The sequence below is a fragment of the Protopterus annectens genome, chromosome 11.part0, assembly GCF_019279795.1.
Source record: "Protopterus annectens isolate FY-2018-M chromosome 11.part0, PAN1.0, whole genome shotgun sequence".
NCBI classification, from domain to species: domain Eukaryota; kingdom Metazoa; phylum Chordata; order Ceratodontiformes; family Protopteridae; genus Protopterus; species Protopterus annectens.
In genome coordinates this window covers 479,075,052-479,092,749 of record NC_056745.1, presented here as the reverse complement: position 1 = coordinate 479,092,749, position 17,698 = coordinate 479,075,052, and the positions used below count along the sequence as shown (strand labels likewise).

Here is a 17,698-nt window from a genome sequence, read left to right as displayed (position 1 = left end):
ACTACTGTTCAATCACAGCCTTACCACAGGATATGTACCCGAAGAGTGGCGTACAGCAACAGTGGTCCCTCTTCACAAAGGTGGTGCCTCAACGGATCCTGGAAACTATCGCCCCATAAGCCTGACTAGCTTGGTCTGCAAAGCTATGGAAAGGATCATCATGGACCTCATAAATAAAGATATTGGGGACCTACAGACACTGGATCCTACCCAGTTCGGCTTTGTTAAGGGTAGATCCTGCCTCTTAAACCTGGTCGATTTCTTTGAAACAGTCACCAAGGCCATTGGCGAGGGAAGGTGGTCCACACAGCCTACCTGCACCTGCAAAAGCCTTGATACAATACCCACTCGGGCTTTATAGATAAGCTCACCAGCTTAAATATAAACCCCTATGTCACTAGATGGGTTGCAAACTGGCTCAAGGACAGAACCCACATGGTTAGAATTGCTGGAGCCATGTCAGACTCCAAACCAGTTACAAGTGGCATCCCACAAGGCTCAGTCCTGGGACCTCTCTTGTTCGGTATATATTTCTCGGAGGTACAGGCCAACACGGAAGGACTATGGCTGACCAAGTTTTCAGATGACTGCAAACTGGGCACCATAATCGACTCTCCAGCCGACACAGGCATCCTCCAAAAGGGCCTCATAGAAACAGTCAACTGATGCCAGAGCCATGGCCTCAAGCTAAACGCCAAAAAGTGTATAGTCATCCCCTTTGGCAAAAACAAAGTGCCCACAAATTACCACACAGGTGGTAATCCATTAAGTATGGAAGAAGTAATTAGGGACCTGGGGACCCAAGTTGATAGCAATCTCTCATTTGACAACCACGTGGCCAAAGTGGTTACAAAAACATTTTATATAGCCCACCTAATCATGAAGGGATTCACATCTAGATCAGGGGAGGTCATCGTGCCTCTTTACTCATCCCTCATCAGGCCCATATTTGAGTACAATGCCCCTTTTGGGATGTACCTTACCAGACACCTGCAGCAACTGGAAAGACCCCAAAAGTACCTCACCAAGAGGATCAAAGTGCTCAAACAGATGCCATATGCTGCCCGGTTAAAGAAACTCCAGCTCTACTCAGTGGCATACTGCCTGCTCAGAGGTGATCTGTGCCTGACGTATAAAGCCATGTCCAATCCGGAATTAATGGAAATGCTGCACCTCAGAAAATCCAAATCCCATCGAGCTACGCGCTCGAGAGACTTGAATCTCAGCACTGAAATAAATAGGACATGCTGGAGGGACATATTCATAATCCAGAGGCTCCCTTCACTCTGGAATAAAATCCCAGTCCAGGTTAGGCAGAGTCCCTCATTGACTCTCTTCAAGAGGAATCTTGATGAGTGGATGGGGGATCGTAGGTTTACCCTGGGCATCACTTCTGTGTCACTGTTAGACAGAGGCACAGTATACTAACCTCGAAAAAGGGCATAGCAAAATTAATTTAAAATGGGTGGCGAAAGCCAAACACACTCTGGCTAGGCTTATAAATGCCCTAGGGCAGATAGCCTTGTATGAACCTATAAGAACTCATCACAAAAAAGCCTGGAAAGTGGATGCTCTATCATTCATCTGGAAAAACCTATCAGTTTATGCCTTTCCCCCTCTGCCTCTGCTCTCCAAAGTTTTACTAAAAGTCAAACAGGACAAACCAAAAATTATTCTGATTGCTCCAGACTGGCCTTGCCAACACTGGTACCCACTCCTGCGCAATGTGTCACACCTTCCACCGTGGCACCTGCCTCAGACACCTTACTGTCTCAGCAGAACAACCAAATTCTGCACACTCAGCTCCAAACTTTGAATCTTGCAGCGTGGCTAATCACCTAAATTCACCCTTAGCATCCCTTAGCAAACCTGTGATGGATGTCATTCTGGAGGCGAGAAGGCCTAGTACTAGAAAATCTTATGCTGACAAATGGAAGAGATTCTGTGTCTGGAATCAATCTCAAGGAATAAGCACAGCAGTGCCCAGCATTCCTCAGATTTTACAATACTTAACTGAGATGCTTCACAAGGGCCTGTCCTTTTCTTCCATAAAAATCCACACCTCAGCCATTTCAGCTCATTACAACACAGAACCTCCCCCTCTTTTCTCTTCCTCAGCTAAAGCAGCATCTCAGATAGGCCAAAAACTTAAAACCAACCAGGAGAGCTCCAACCCCTGCCTAGGACCTCAATTTTGTATTGGAAAAACTTACTCTCCCTCCTTTCGAGCTAGCTGCTACTGCAGACTTAACATTTCTCTCCTGGAATACAGCTTTCCTTTTAGCAGTCACTTCAGCTAGAAGGATTTCTGAAGTGCAGGCTCTTATGGCAGTGGAGCCTTTTATTATTTTTCATATGGACAGGGTGTCTCTCAGGACCAATCCATCCTTCATGCCTAAGGTGGTATCCATTGTGGCTGTTAATCAGACCATTCATGTGCCAGCTTTCTTTCCCAATCCACAGAACAAGGAGGAGCGGATTATGCATTCATTGGATGTACACAGACAACTTCGATTTTACTTAAACAGGACAAAATCTCTAAGAAAATCGGAACAACTACTGGTGGCATTTGCTGTAGGGGCAGAGGGAAAGGATGTTTCAAAGCAGACGTTTTCCAAATGGATAAGCCATTGCATTCGTTTCTGCTGTATGCACCATGGTAAAACTATCCCCCAGGGGATCAGATCTCATTCCACCAGGGCTGCATCTACTTCTACAGCCTTTCTCAGAGGTGTTCCTACCAAAGACATTCTAGAAGCTGCTACCTGGAGCTCAGTTCATACGTTCACCAAACATTACCATTTACCTTTCATCTCTAAATCCAAAGCTGGCTTTGCCACTGCTGTCCTGCAGGGCCTTATAGCTGGTCCTAATGCTGCATAAATCCATCCTCCCAACCATAGCTTTGGGAATCTACCCAAATGTAATGACTGCAACAGTGAAACACGAAGAACATAGTACAGTTGTGTACACTTACCATAATGTAGATGTTCGAGTGTATTTACTGTTGCAGTCCTGGTTACCCTCCCTCCAGCCCCCTGTTTTCCTATTACTATACCTCTACTTTCTTTCACTATGCTTAAAAGCCTTTTTGGTGTATTTGCTTTTGTTTGGAGGTATATTTTGCTCCTCATTTGGGGGGCAGCTGACGTCCTGGGCAAGAAAAACTGATGTAATGGCGTCGGCTGCATGTTTTATACCCCTGATGACCTGACGTCATGGAAGAAGGGACAACCGATGCAGGACCCAAGACTTTGTTAGTCAGGCCGACTGAGGGCAAATTCCCAGCAGATTGCCCAAATGTAATGACTGAAACAGTGAATACACTCAAACATCTACATTTATGGTAAGTGTACACAACTGTACTTTTCTCTTCATCAGCTTGCTTTCATGGAAGCATGAAGACCCGCTGCAGAATTGCTATTGAGCATACATGTATTTGCTAGAAAAAGCCTCATAATATTCAGTATTCTTTTTCATTTACTTTCTTACTCGTAAAACTTGTTACTAAATCATTCTAGTCACTTCCCATGCAGGCGTGAGAAAAAGAACATTAATTTTTCTTTTGTCATGCTTGTCATGTCTTTTAACCAGGCCAGGCTATTTTTTCATTGTATTTGCCTACATTTCTTAAAACTGAACAAGAAGAGAGAGAGAAGGGAGAAAGGAAACAAAAAACAGAAGGACCTGTTTACAGTCCCCATTAAACGTAAAAATAACTGAGCAAACACTACTTTATAACATGGAAAGAAAACCATACAGCACACAAATAGTGCTAATAAGAAAAAGATTATGTACTTAGTTAGCTTTCTCCCTCCTCTTCCCCTTCTCAAAGCATTTTTTGAGCATTAATGAAATGAAGTAGAGCATATGCTTTAGAGTCCCCCACAAGTCCAACAAATTCTGAGAAAGTCCAGATTTTCTTTTTCTGTCATATTTCACATATATAGTTATAGCATTGTAATCCCACATTACAGGTTTTATTACTGTTCATTTCCATCTCCCAAATCCTGTCTCTGCTTCATTTCCATCATAGTCTCGATTCTTCTAGTTAACTCTTGTGCTTCCTTCCTTCACTGAAACGGTTTCCATTGAAATATGGGAAAAAGCTTCACAAGTACAGTCTCTCTATGGTCTTCATTAACAGGGGAACAAGATGCCGAATCTCGTTCAGTTTCACAGCTCACATTTTGTTGGACAAACTTTTGTATTTCCTCCTTAGCATGTACTTCATCAAAAAATGGTTATGTCCCTCCAGAGAAGAATACTTTGAAGACAACTAAGTACAGCAGTTTGAATCCCACCCATGCTTCTTGATATTCCCTGAATAGTGGAATAAATTTGTTTCTCTTCTGACTAGTGTACAATGAGTAGTCATTCTCCACAAACACTATGCTGTCTCACACTTAGTACTTTGTTGTTCTGCCACAGTTTCGTCAAAGTCAACTCCTGCTGGTGGTGGGATTGCATCTTTATATTAAAGGTCTAGGTTGCATTCTCATAGCCAAGTTTGGAGCATATGTATGATGTGCCCTTTTAGCTCAAACCTCCTGCTGTAGAATACCAGTCCAGTTGCTTATTTGTGCTTTCATAAAATTAATGCAGTCTGTTCCTTCCAACTTCTCTGGTATAGCTGAAAATCACAGATTTTCCCTATGTGCTCTGTCCCCTATTTCTATTATTTTTTCCGAGCAGTCTCATATTCAGCCAGCCTTTTCTTCATTACAACCTCTGATTTTTGCAACTTTATCACCTCATCTGAATATTTGTTTAAAACGTCTTCCATTTTTTCCAGTGTTTTGTTTGTGTTGATATACTTCATCAGTATTTCATTGAGTTTAGCCAAGTCTGTGTGCGGTTGTCTTATATCTTCCTGTAGTTTATTGGAATTCATGTCTGGAAGTTGCATTGCTTTATGCTGATCAGCGGCAGTACTTTCCCCAGTTAGTGTTTCCTCCTCACTTTTTGTAGCTGATTTTTTTCCAGGTTCTTTGTATTTCTTTTTTCCTGGCATCCAGGCAGTAAACTTACTAGGCAGTTACTGAAATGTACCCATAAACACAAGTCTACTGGCCTTCCTAGCTGAGGTTCTCTTTTCACACTGGGAGAGCCAGAATTAAGCAGTTACTCAATGTGCATCCATCTTGGCAGTCTCCTCAAGACCAAACCTTAACCATGGATGCATCAGACACAGCCTAGGGAGCCGATTTCCAACACCTCCTATCTCAAGGCAAATGGGAAAAACAGTTCAGGCACAAACACGTAAACTGGAAATGACTGATGGCAGCACAGAAGGGCTTGATGGGCTTCTAAGATCACTGGAAACCAGGGGTTCTACTTACAAAAAACGGACAACGCAGTAGTCATGTGGTACTTAAACAAGCAGCCCACTCCTTCCCTCTTTGCTGTCTGGCAGTGCAGATCTGGGAGACAGTAAATGCTATGGTGTTGCACCTGGTGGCTCAGTACCTTCCTGAGGCTCAGAACACTTGAGCAGACTGCCTCAGCAGACACTTGGTGGATCTCCACAAGTGGCAGCTGCATCGGGAAGCTTTGCTCAGCATAGCCCAGAAGTAGGGATCCCCACAAATGGGCCTTTTTGCCACCAACAAAAATGCTCAGCCAAAACGTTTCTGTTCCAAGAACAAACTTTGCACAGCCTGGAGGACAGCTGCTTTCTCATTCCCCTGGAGCCATCTGTTTCTCTGCGCACACCTCCCCCACCTCTCCTTCCAAGAGTCCTCTTAAAAATCATGGAAGAAGGACCGAGGCTCAACCTGATAGCTACAGACTGGCCCAGGCTACATTGATACCCCCTGCTAATGACTTTGACCAAAGAAAAACTGTGGCAGCTTCCCCAAAGAGTAGACCTGCATACTCGGGCAAAGGGGAAACTCCTACAGACTCAAACTGTCATCCTGGATAATTTCACAAGCTTCTACCTTGAGTTCCCCCTGAGTAGCCAGGTGCTTAATATACTCAGAGTATAGAAGACCTAGTACTAGAAAAAAATTGCTTTGCTAAATTGAAAAGATTTTCTGTTTGGTGTCAGGAGAAAGGCCTCAGCCCTTCCTTCGCTAACATTTCTTCCAACTTAGACTACCTGACGATCTTGGTCGACAGAGGCCTACCCTTTTCATCCATTAAGATACATGCATACCGCCAGTTCAGCCCACATTACTAATCTCCCTCCTATCTTCTTCCACCCCCGAATGAAACAATTCTTTAGGGGATTGCTTCATGTCAGACCTCCCAGGAAGCAACCCTCCCCTCCTTTGTTCTAGAAAAATTGACCTTAACCCCCTTTGAGCCAGCTGCTTCCACTGAAGTAAAATTCTTGACATGGAAAACTGCCCTCTTACTTGCCATCCCCTCAGCTGGAAGGGTCTCTGAGTTGCAAGCCGTCATGGCAGTGAAATCATTTCCTATTTTCCACCCTGACAGAGTATCACTCAGGCCTAACCCTTCATTTATGCCCAAGGTGGTCACAGACACTTACCATAACTAGGCCATACACTTGCCTACTTTCTTCCGTAGGCCACAAAACCAGGAAGAAAGAGTTCTTCGTTGATTAGATGTGCACAAGCAATTTTGCTAGTACCTTGACAGAACTAAAGCTATGAGCAAAGCAGAATAACTGTTTCCTTTGACTTGGGTTTGATGGCAAACCAAACAGTTGATTTCCAAGTGAATCTTCCACTGCATTTCCTTTTGTTACATCCACCATGACAAGAAGCTTCCAGAGTCTATTAGGACTCACTCTACTAGGGCCATTTTAACCTCCACAGCTTTCCTAACGGAAGTACCTACCAAAGACATTTTGGAAGCAGCTACATGGTCTTCCGTACATACCTTTACCAAACACTACCACCTGTCATCCTTCTCCACGTCTAGAGCAGGGTTTGCCACTGCCGTTTTGCAGGGCATCCTCTCCTCCTTAATACTCCTTACATCCTCTTCACAGCTTTGGGAATCATCCCATTAGTCAGGACTGCAACAGTGAAACACAAAGAGCATAGTACAGTTGTGTACATTTACCCTAGATGTAGATGTTCAAGTGTATTCATTGTTCCAGTCTCCTTTCCCTACCTCCATTCCCCTTACTCTTCATACAGTAACAGCTTAATTCCCTTTCCTCCCCTGCCAGAGGGCCCCTTGCGGTGGGTCCTTCAGACACCATTTCTTGTTATTTTAACCCTCATTTAAGGGTCACCTATTGGGCTCCCACCTTCTAGGGGCAAGAGAAACTGATGTCATTGGCTGGCTTCCTTTACACCCAAACTTACCGACATCAGGGAAGAGCATCCGTCAACCGTAGGAGGAGGGAATTTTGTTACTCTGGTAGTTGAACCGACCATGGACTTGCGAAGTAGGGAATCCCATAAGTCAGGACTACAACAGTAGATGTACTTGAACATCTACATTTATGATGAAATGTACACAACTGTACTATACTTGGGTGCAGAGGATTATTTCCAGAAGTTATATAATAACATTTTCCCTTAGTCCTTCAACTCCAAGGAAAATCCTGATGTTCCACCCAGTCAGAGGGAACAAGCAGTCATTCATATTCAAAGGCTGCTAGAAGAGTCATCCAAGAGGTCCTGCTAGAACAGATAGAATGGAACTTACACGAGATTCTTTTTATTGCCAAAGAAAACAGAGGACTGAGACCAATTTTGGATCTCAGCGACTTGAACAAAGCAGTTCAACAGACAAAGTTCCAGATAGTCATGATTCAGTCCATTCAAACCTTTATGGGCAGGGCGACTGGATGTGTGATAAACCTTCAGGATCGTACTATCACATAAAGATGAACAGGTGATCCAGAAGGTTTTATGGTTCTGACAAGGATCCAGTCATTACCAGTTCAAAGTTCTGCCCTTTTGTCTCACCACAGTCCCAGGGTGTTTACCAAGTGTATGGCAGTAGTTGAGACTGCAGGGATTCTTGGTGTTTACATATCTGGATGACTGGCTCATCCACCCCCAACCGGCCAGGCATTAACTGTTAAATGCAAAATCCAGGTTCTTCAGACATGTTCTTTTCTGAGGACAACAAACTACAAAAAATCGCAACTAGAGCCAACTCAAAGTTTAGAATGCATAGGAACACTTCTCAACACAAAATCAACCATGGCTTCACTGCCTCCCTCAAGAGTTTAGACAGTATGATCATAGGTGAGAAGAATAATCTGCCCGTACCAGGATTTCAGCCCATTTGGTTCTTCAGGTGCTGAGTTCAGTGGCAGTGGCTGTACCTCTAGTACTGTTAGCCAGATTGTACATGAGGATTTTACAGTGGATGCTAGCAACCCAATGGTTGGTACTCTACCAACCCATGTCAATTCAATATGAATCACACACACATGCAAGATAGAATGTGAAATTGTTCAATCTCGCGTTTGTTCTTACACGGGTTCGAGCCGATCCTCGGCTCGAGTCGGCCGCATCACCAGCTCAGCATCTTCGAGAAAGCTCGAGGCACAGTAATATCCCATGATCCTCAGGTGCTAACCCTCAGATATAGTTTGCCGCTAGCAGCAGATCACATTGAGAGGCTCGGGCCAGTAGAATTTTTACTATATATTTCTTGTCATTTACTTCTAATTTTTACATTTTATACTCTTCTTTATAGTGTTTGATAGGTTTATTATTTAGTTGTTGTTTAAGGCTAGTTTAGTTAGGTTGTTACTTCAAAATTCTTAGTAAGGGCCTTAGGCCGTTTTTCTGTAAGAATTTACAGTACTTAAAAAAAAAAAAAAAAAATATATAGTTTTTTGCCTTTAACTCTTTCTATTTTTCATATAGATATATATATATATATATATATATATATCATAGTGTGCTGTGTGAGTGTTTTACAGTTTAGATATATATTACATTTAAAATATATTATAGGAATTTTTTTCTTAAGAGTGGTGTACTTTTCTTGGATTTTTTCCTACTGTAAAATGTCAGAAAAGACCAAAAGTGGTTTTAAAATGTGTCAGTGTGGACAGAAGATGTCCATTACTGACAACCACTCATCCTGCGTCTACTGTCTTGGCCCTCTCCACTTGCAGGAAGACTGTTCCATCTGTCATTCCTTTAGTGGGAGGGTCATGCTGGAAAGACACAGGAAGTTGGTTGACAGAGGGTTGCTTAAACCCGAGTTTCAGGAGGCCCTGGACAAGGCTGAACAGGTTTCAAAGTCTTCGAAGGGGTCGAAGTCTTCAAGAGTGTCGGAGCCCAAGTCATCGGTTCCGAGCACCTCTTTTCAGATTCGGACACCGGCTCCTATGACTTTGGTACCGGGTGTCGAGACTTTATCTCTGCACGAGGTTCAGGTCTTGGAGCCGGTATCAGACGTACCACCTTCGGCTATCCTTCGCTCGGTGGCTTGATCCCTTCGACCCGTTCTTCGAGGCCACTTTCCAACTCCGATGTGGACCGAGTGGTACAGAAGCTTATGGAGAACTCGGCTTTGTCCAAATTAATCGAGGTTTCGTCCCAGCTGGTTTCAAAACTCGAAGCTATTCCAGTTCCCTCAACACTTCCTCCTCCGAGACCCGTCGAGTCATCGGTGTTAGGAGTCGAAGAACCGATGATTGCAGAGCCCTCTGTGCCAAAGCCTCCAGTAGTGCTTTTGGCTCCGTTGACCTCGACTCCTTCAGAACCAGCCGGAGAGTCACGGAGCTGAAGATCTTTCCTGGGTTGGGGGGGGGGGGTGGGGGTAGTCGAACCGAGATATCGGTTCCGACTCTTCCCCTCAGTGCCTCGGCTCAGATCAGTTCAGATCTGTCCTCGGTGTTGGAGCCCGTGGTTCCGATTCCGGAGGAACAACCCCTTCTTCGGATCGGGTCGGATCTTGGTCGGGCACGGTGCCTTTGACATCATGAGGAAGGTCTTGTCTGATCAGACACATAGTTCATCGGTATCTTCATCTCCTTCCCCAAAGGTCCACGTTCTGCTTCTGTGCCTTGGTACCTACCAAGCGTCGAGACCCAATGCCTCAGAAGTCCCCACAGGGCGACTCTGGTTCCTCAGATGCATCCCAAGCTCCTGCTGAGGATGTTCGAGAAGCGACTGTGCGAGGAGGCACATAGATTCCCTCAGGAATCTCTCACGTCTGATACTGATTGAGATGAAACAGAAGGGTCCCCACGGTCCACCTCTGAGGATGTCTAGTTTGCAGACATTTTGGAAATCCTGAAGCAAAGAGGGGACTGGCAAACCCTTACCCCTTCTGTGGATGAATTGGTCTTACTGAAGGCATTTGGGGCTCAACCTTCTACCTCCTGGGTGACTCCACCCTTTGATGATCTCATGGATCTTATAGCTCGGAGGGCTTGGGAAACACATGATACAGTGGAACCAGTCCCCCGTAAACCAAACAAATACATGACGGCTCCCAAAGATAAATCCTATCTTACAAAAGGAGTTCCCGTAGATACTATGGTGGTGGCGGCGGCCACTAAGAAAGAGATGTCTGAATCATCTTCCTCTGTCCATCCTCCTAATAAGGATTCTAGGACAATGGACAGATATGGGAAGCGCATATTTAGTTCAGTGACTTTTTCCATCCAAGCGCTCAACTACCTTACTCATTTCACACGTTTGCAGAGAGATCACATTAAGGAACTAGGAGATACTCTCCAGGGACACACAGATGCTGCTGTCGCTGAGAAAGTGACAGCGCAACTTAACACCCTAAATTCCATAGTCAACTCGTGCATGAGTCTGATTTCATACGCAGCCGAAGGGTCTAGTAGAGAGGCAGCTTCAGCGATCGCCCTGAGAAGACATTTCTGGTTGCGCTTATGCTCCTTTGCGGAAGCCTTTAAGTCTTCCTTTGCCAACGCCCCCTTCGATGGTGCCTCCTTGTTTGGGCCCAAAGTAAAGGAGACTCTCACGAGGTGTGAACAAGAAGGGAAGACCCTGTCTGCCGTAGGGGTCCGTTTTTCCGTTCCATCTAGACCCTACCCTAAAGGGCAATGAGGAGGAAAAATGTGGTTCCGAAAGACACTGGGATCTGTTCAGCACACCCAAAGTGACGCCCCCTCCAGAGGCAGAGGAGGAGGAAGAAACGGAAGACGCCGCCCAGCCGGTAGAGGAGGTCTGCAAAATCAGGGTGACGGAGACCTTCTCTGGAAAGCCCTTCCAGCACTCCTGAGTGCAGGCCCGGCTGTCCTACTCTGGAGGCAGTCGGGGGATCACTTGGCTTTATACCCAGAGGCCTGGCTAAATCTTACATCAGATTACTGGGTAAAAAGCATAGTTACCAGAGGCTACAACATCCCCTTCATAAAAATGCCACCCAACTCCAAAAAACTCCCAGACATTCCACCCAGTCTGCGAGACCAAGCAACCATAGAGATAGGAAGGCTGCTCGAAAACAGAGTCATCCAACCAGTCCCAGCGGACCAAATAGGATCCGAAACTTACTCAAGGTTCTTTTTAGTTCCAAAGAAAACAGGGGACTGGAGGCCAATTTTAGACCTCAGCAAGTTAAATACCTTTGTGAAAAAGGAAAAGTTCAGTCAATCCTCCATTTTCTGCAGAAGGGCGACTGGATGTGCTCTGTATATCTCAAAGACGCATACTACCATATCAAGATGGCCAGGGCATCCAGAGATCACTTGCGCTTCCGGCTGGGAGCCAGTCATTTCCAGTTTCGCGCTCTGCCCTTTAGTCTCACCTCAGCCCCCAGGGTGTTCACCAAATGCATGGCAGTAGTAGCGTCTCACTTGAGACGAAACAGTTCCGGGTGTTTCCTTATCTAGATGACTGGCTCCTATCCGCCACCACCGAGTATCGTCTTCTACAAGCCAGGGACTACACCATCAGTCTTTGCTCTTCACTAGGCATAACGGTGAATTTTGGAAATTCTGTCTTATCGCCGTCACAGCGTACCTTATTTATAGGAGCACAGCTAGACACTTCCTGGCTCAAGTTCACAGGGGCCTACCCTTTTCATCCATTAAGATACATGCATACTGCCAGTTCACCCATATTACTAATCTCCCCTATCTTCTTCCACCAATGAAACATCTTTGGGCCGGGTTATTATTTAAGCAGGACTAAGGATTTTAGGCAGTCTCAGCACTTATTTGTTTCTTTTGCTTTGATTTCGCAGCGCAAGCCTGTCTCAAAACAAACTATTTCTAGGTGGATTGGGTTTTGCATTGCATTTTGTTATTCCCATCATGGCAAGGAGATTCCAGCTGGGATTAGGCCTCATTCCACTAGGGCTACTGCCACTTCAACAGCATTTCTAAGGGGTGGCAACTAAGGATATTTTGGAGGCAGCTACTTGGAGTTCAGTGCATACTTTCTCTAAGCATTATCACCTTCCTCTCTACTCTAAGTCTAGGGCTGGTTTTGCCACAGCTATTTTGCAAGGCATGTTGTCAGCTCCTGCTTCCTTATGATTTGCCAGCCTCCCTTACCTCTGCTTTGGGATTCTACCCAATAGTTAGGACTGCAGCAATGTGGAATGAAGAACATAGTACAGTTTTGTACCTACCATAAATGTAGATGTTCGAGGATCCACATTGCTGCAGTCCAATTTACCCTCCCTCCTTCCCTCTGTGTTTAGGGGTGGTTGTGTAGGTGAGGTTATATTCTGGTACTTTTGTATATATTGTACATATTTTTGGTGCAGGTATGTTTGGAGTTTTTTGGTATTGGCCTTGTCTTTTTAGGGTCTTCTGACATCTGGGGCAAGAAAAGACTGAGGATATGACGTCGGTCATGCGCATTAGTACCCTGACGACTGACGCCAGTCTAATGCCCTGACCGACGCATATACTTTGGTATTCGGGCCGACTGGACAGCGGACTACCCAATAGTTAGGACTGCAGCAATGTGGATCCTCGAACATCTACATTTATGGTAGGTACAAAACTGTACTTTTGGTGTCAGGAGAAAGGCCTCAGCCCTTCCTTCGCTAACATTTCTTCCAACTTAGACTACCTGACGATCTTGGTCGACAGAGGCCTACCCTTTTCATCCATTAAGATACATGCATACTGCCAGTTCAGCCCATATTACTAATCTCCCTCCTATCTTCTTCCACCCCCGAATGAAACAATTCTTTAGGGGATTGCTTCATGTCAGACCTCCCAGGAAGCAACCCTCCCCTCCTTTGTTCTAGAAAAATTGACCTTAACCCCCTTTGAGCCAGCTGCTTCCACTGAAGTAAAATTCTTGACATGGAAAACTGCCCTCTTACTTGCCATCCCCTCAGCTGGAAGGGTCTCTGAGTTGCAAGTCCATGGCAGTGAAATCATTTCCTATTTTCCACCCTGACAGAGTATCACTCAGGCCTAACCCTTCATTTATGCCCAAGGTGGTCACAGACACTTACCATAACTAGGCCATACACTTGCCTACTTTCTTCCGTAGGCCACAAAACCAGGAAGAAAGAGTTCTTTGTTGATTAGATGTGCACAAGCAATTTTGCTAGTACCTTGACAGAACTAAAGCTATGAGCAAAGCAGAATAACTGTTTCCTTTGACTTGGGTTTGATGGCAAACCAAACAGTTGATTTCCAAGTGAATCTTCCACTGCATTTCCTTTTGTTACATCCACCATGACAAGAAGCTTCCAGAGTCTATTAGGACTTACTCTACTAGGGCCATTTTAACCTCCACAGCTTTCCTAAAGGAAGTACCTACCAAAGACATTTTGGAAGCAGCTACATGGTCTTCCGTACATACCTTTACCAAACACTACCACCTGTCATCCTTCTCCAAGTCTAGAGCAGGGTTTGCCACTGCCGTTTTGCAGGGCATCCTCTCCTCCTTAATACTCCTTCCATCCTCTTCACAGCTTTGGGAATCATCCCATTAGTCAGGACTGCAACAGTGAAACACGAAGAGCATAGTACAGTTGTGTACATTTACCCTAGATGTAGATGTTCAAGTGTATTCATTGTTCCATTCCCCTTACTCTTCATACAGTAACAGCTTAATTCCCTTTCCTCCCCTGCCAGAGGGCCCCTTGCGGTGGGGAGGGGTGGGTCCTTCAGACACCATTTCTTGTTATTTTAACCCTCATTTAAGGGTCACCTATTGGGCTCCCACCTTCTAGGGGCAAGAAAAACTGATGTCATTGGCTGGCTTCCTTTACACCCAAACTTACCGACATCAGGGAAGAGCATCCGTCAACCGTAGGAGGAGGGAATTTTGTTACTCTGGTAGTTGAACCGACCATGGACTTGCGAAGTAGGGAATCCCATAAGTCAGGACTACAACAGTAGATGTACTTGAACATCTACATTTATGATGAAATGTACACAACTGTACTATACTTGGGTGCAGAGGATTATTTCCAGAAGTTATATAATAACATTTTCCCTTCGTCCTTCAACTCCAAGGAAAATCCCTGATGTTCCACCCAGTCAGAGGGAACAAGCAGTCATTCATATTCAAAGGCTGCTAGAAAGAGTCATCCAAGAGGTCCTGCTAGAACAGATAGAATACGGAACTTACACGAGATTCTTTTTATTGCCAAAGAAAACAGAGGACTGAGACCAATTTTGGATCTCAGCGACTTGAACAAAGCAGTTCAACAGACAAAGTTCCAGATAGTCATGATTCAGTCCATTCAAACCTTTATGGGCAAGGACGACTGGATGTGCTTGATAAACCTTCAGGATGCGTACTATCACATAAAGATGAACAGGTGATCCAGAAGGTTTTTATGGTTCTGACAAGGATCCAGTCATTACCAGTTCAAAGTTCTGCCCTTTTGTCTCACCACAGTCCCCAGGGTGTTTACCAAGTGTATGGCAGTAGTTGAGACTGCAGGGATTCTTGGTGTTTACATATCTGGATGACTGGCTCATCCACCCCCCCCCCCCCCAACCCGGCCAGGCATTAACTGTTAAATGCAAAAATCCAGGTTCTTCAGACATGTTCTTTTCTGAGGACAACAAACTACAAAAAAATCGCAACTAGAGCCAACTCAAAGTTTAGAATGCATAGGAACACTTCTCAACACAAAAATCAACCATGGCTTCACTGCCTCCCTCAAGAGTTTAGACAGTATGATCATAGGTGAGAAGAATAATCTGCCGTACCAGGATTTCAGCCCATTTGGTTCTTCAGGTGCTGAGTTCAGTGGCAGTGGCTGTACCTCTAGTACTGTTAGCCAGATTGTACATGAGGATTTTACAGTGGATGCTAGCAACGCAATGGTTGGTACTCTACCAACCCATGTCAATTCCAATATGAATCACACACACATGCAAGATAGAATGTGAAATTGTTCAATCTCGCCGTTTGTTCTTACACACGGGTTCGGAGCCGATCCTCGGCTCCGAGTCGGCCGCATCACCAGCTCAGCATCTTCGAGAAAGCTCGAGGCACAGTAATATCCCATGATCCTCAGGTGCTAACCCTCAGATCTAGTTTGCCGCTAGCAGCAGATCACATCGAGAGGCTCGGGCCAGTAGAATTTTTACTATATATTTCTTGTCATTTACTTCTAATTTTTACATTTTATACTCTTCTTTATAGTGTTTGATAGGTTTATTATTTAGTTGTTGTTTAAGGCTAGTTTAGTTAGGTTGTTACTTCAAAATTCTTAGTAAGGGCCTTAGGCCGTTTTTCTGTAAGAATTTACAGTACTTAAAAAAAAAAAAAAATATATAGTTTTTTGCCTTTAACTCTTTCTATTTTTCATATAGATATATATATATATCATAGTGTGCTGTGTGAGTGTTTTACAGTTTAGATATATATTACATTTAAAATATATTATAGGAATTTTTTTCTTAAGAGTGGTGTACTTTTTCTTGGATTTTTTTCCTTACTGTAAAAATGTCAGAAAAGACCAAAAGTGGTTTTAAAAGGTGTCAGTGTGGACAGAAGATGTCCATTACTGACAACCACTCAACCTGCGTCTACTGTCTTGGCCCTCTCCACTTGCAGGAAGACTGTTCCATCTGTCATTCCTTTAGTGGGAGGGTCATGCTGGAAAGACACAGGAAGTTGGTTGACAGAGGGTTGCTTAAACCCGAGTTTCAGGAGGCCCTGGACAAGGCTGAACAGGTTTCAAAGTCTTGGGGGAAGTCTTCAAGAGTGTCGGAGCCCAAGTCATCGGTTCCGAGCACCTCTTTTCAGATTTGGACACCGGCTCCTATGACTTTGGTACCGGGTGTCAAGACTTTATCTCTGCACGAGGTTCAGGTCTTGGAGCCGGTATCAGAGGTACCACCTTCGGCTATCCTTCGCTCGGTGACGGCTTCGATCCCTTCGACCCGTTCTTCGAGGCCACTTTCCGACTCCGATGTGGACCGAGTGGTACAGAAGCTTATGGAGAACTCGGCTTTGTCCAAATTAATCGAGGTTTCGTCCCAGCTGGTTTCGAAACTCGAAGCTATTCCAGTTCCCTCAACACTTCCTCCTCCGAGACCCGTCGAGTCATCGGTGTTAGGAGTCGAAGAACCGATGATTGTAGAGCCCTCGGTGCCAAAGCCTCCAGTAGTGCTATCGGCTCCGTTGACCTCGACTCCTTCGGAACCAGCCGGAGAGTCACGGAGCTGAAGATCTTTCCTGGGTTCCGGGGGGGGGGATAGTCGAACCGAGATATCGGTTCCGACTCTTCCCCTCGGTGCCTCGGCTCAGATCAGTTCAGATCTGTCCTCGGTGTTGGAGCCCGTGGTTCCGATTCCGGAGGAACAACCCCCTTCTTCGGATCGGGTCGGATCTTCGGGTCGGGGCACCGGTGCCTTTGACATCATGAGGAAGGTCTTGTCTGATCAGACACATAGTTCATCGGTATCTTCATCTCCTTCCCCAAAAGGTCCACGTTCTGCTTCTGTGCCTTCGGTACCTACCAAGCGTCGAGACCCAATGCCTCAGAAGTCCCCACAGGGCGACTCTGGTTCCTCAGATGCATCCCCAGAAGCTCCTGCTGAGGATGTTCCGAGGAAACGACTGTGCACGAGGAGGCACATAGATTCCCCTCAGGAATCTCTCACGTCTGATACTGATTTAGATGAAACAGAAGGGTCCCCACGGTCCACCTCTGAGGATGTCTCGTTTGCAGACATTTTGGAAATCCTGAAGCAAAGAGGGGACTGGCAAACCCTTACCCCTTCTGTGGATGAATCGGTCTTACTGAAGGCATTTGGGGCTCAACCTTCTACCTCCTGGGTGACTCCACCCTTTGATGATCTCATGGATCTTATAGCTCGGAGGGCTTGGGAAACACATGATACAGTGGAACCAGTCCCCGTAAACCAAACAAATACATGACGGCTCCCAAGATAAATCCTATCTTACAAAAGGAGTTCCGTAGATACTATGGTGGTGGCGGCCACTAAGAAAGAGATGTCTGAATCATCTTCCTCTGTCCATCCTCCTAATAAGGATTCTAGGACAATGGACAGATATGGGAAGCATATTTAGTTCAGTGACTTTTTCCATCCGCTCAACTACCTTACTCATTTCACACGTTTACAGAGAGATCCATTAAGGAACTAGGAGATACTCTCCAGGGACACACAGATGCTGCTGTCGTGAAAGTGACAGCGCAACTTAACACCCTAAATTCCATAGTCAACTCGTCCATGAGGCTGATTTCATCAGCGAAGGGTCAGTAGAGGCAGCTTCAGCGATGCCTGAGAAGACAATCCTGGTTGCTTATGCTCCTTTGCAAGCCTTTAAGTCTTCCTTGCCCGAGGTGCTCTTGTTTGGGCCCAAAG

At 45.2% G+C, this 17,698-nt stretch overlaps 1 protein-coding gene across 1 annotated transcript in view; it reads left to right on the top strand.

Moving 5' to 3' along the window:
- The window catches only part of OSBPL8 (oxysterol binding protein like 8), a 3,324,100-nt gene that overhangs the window by 809,607 nt on the left and 2,496,795 nt on the right, over positions 1-17,698 (top strand). The window lies entirely within an intron of this gene.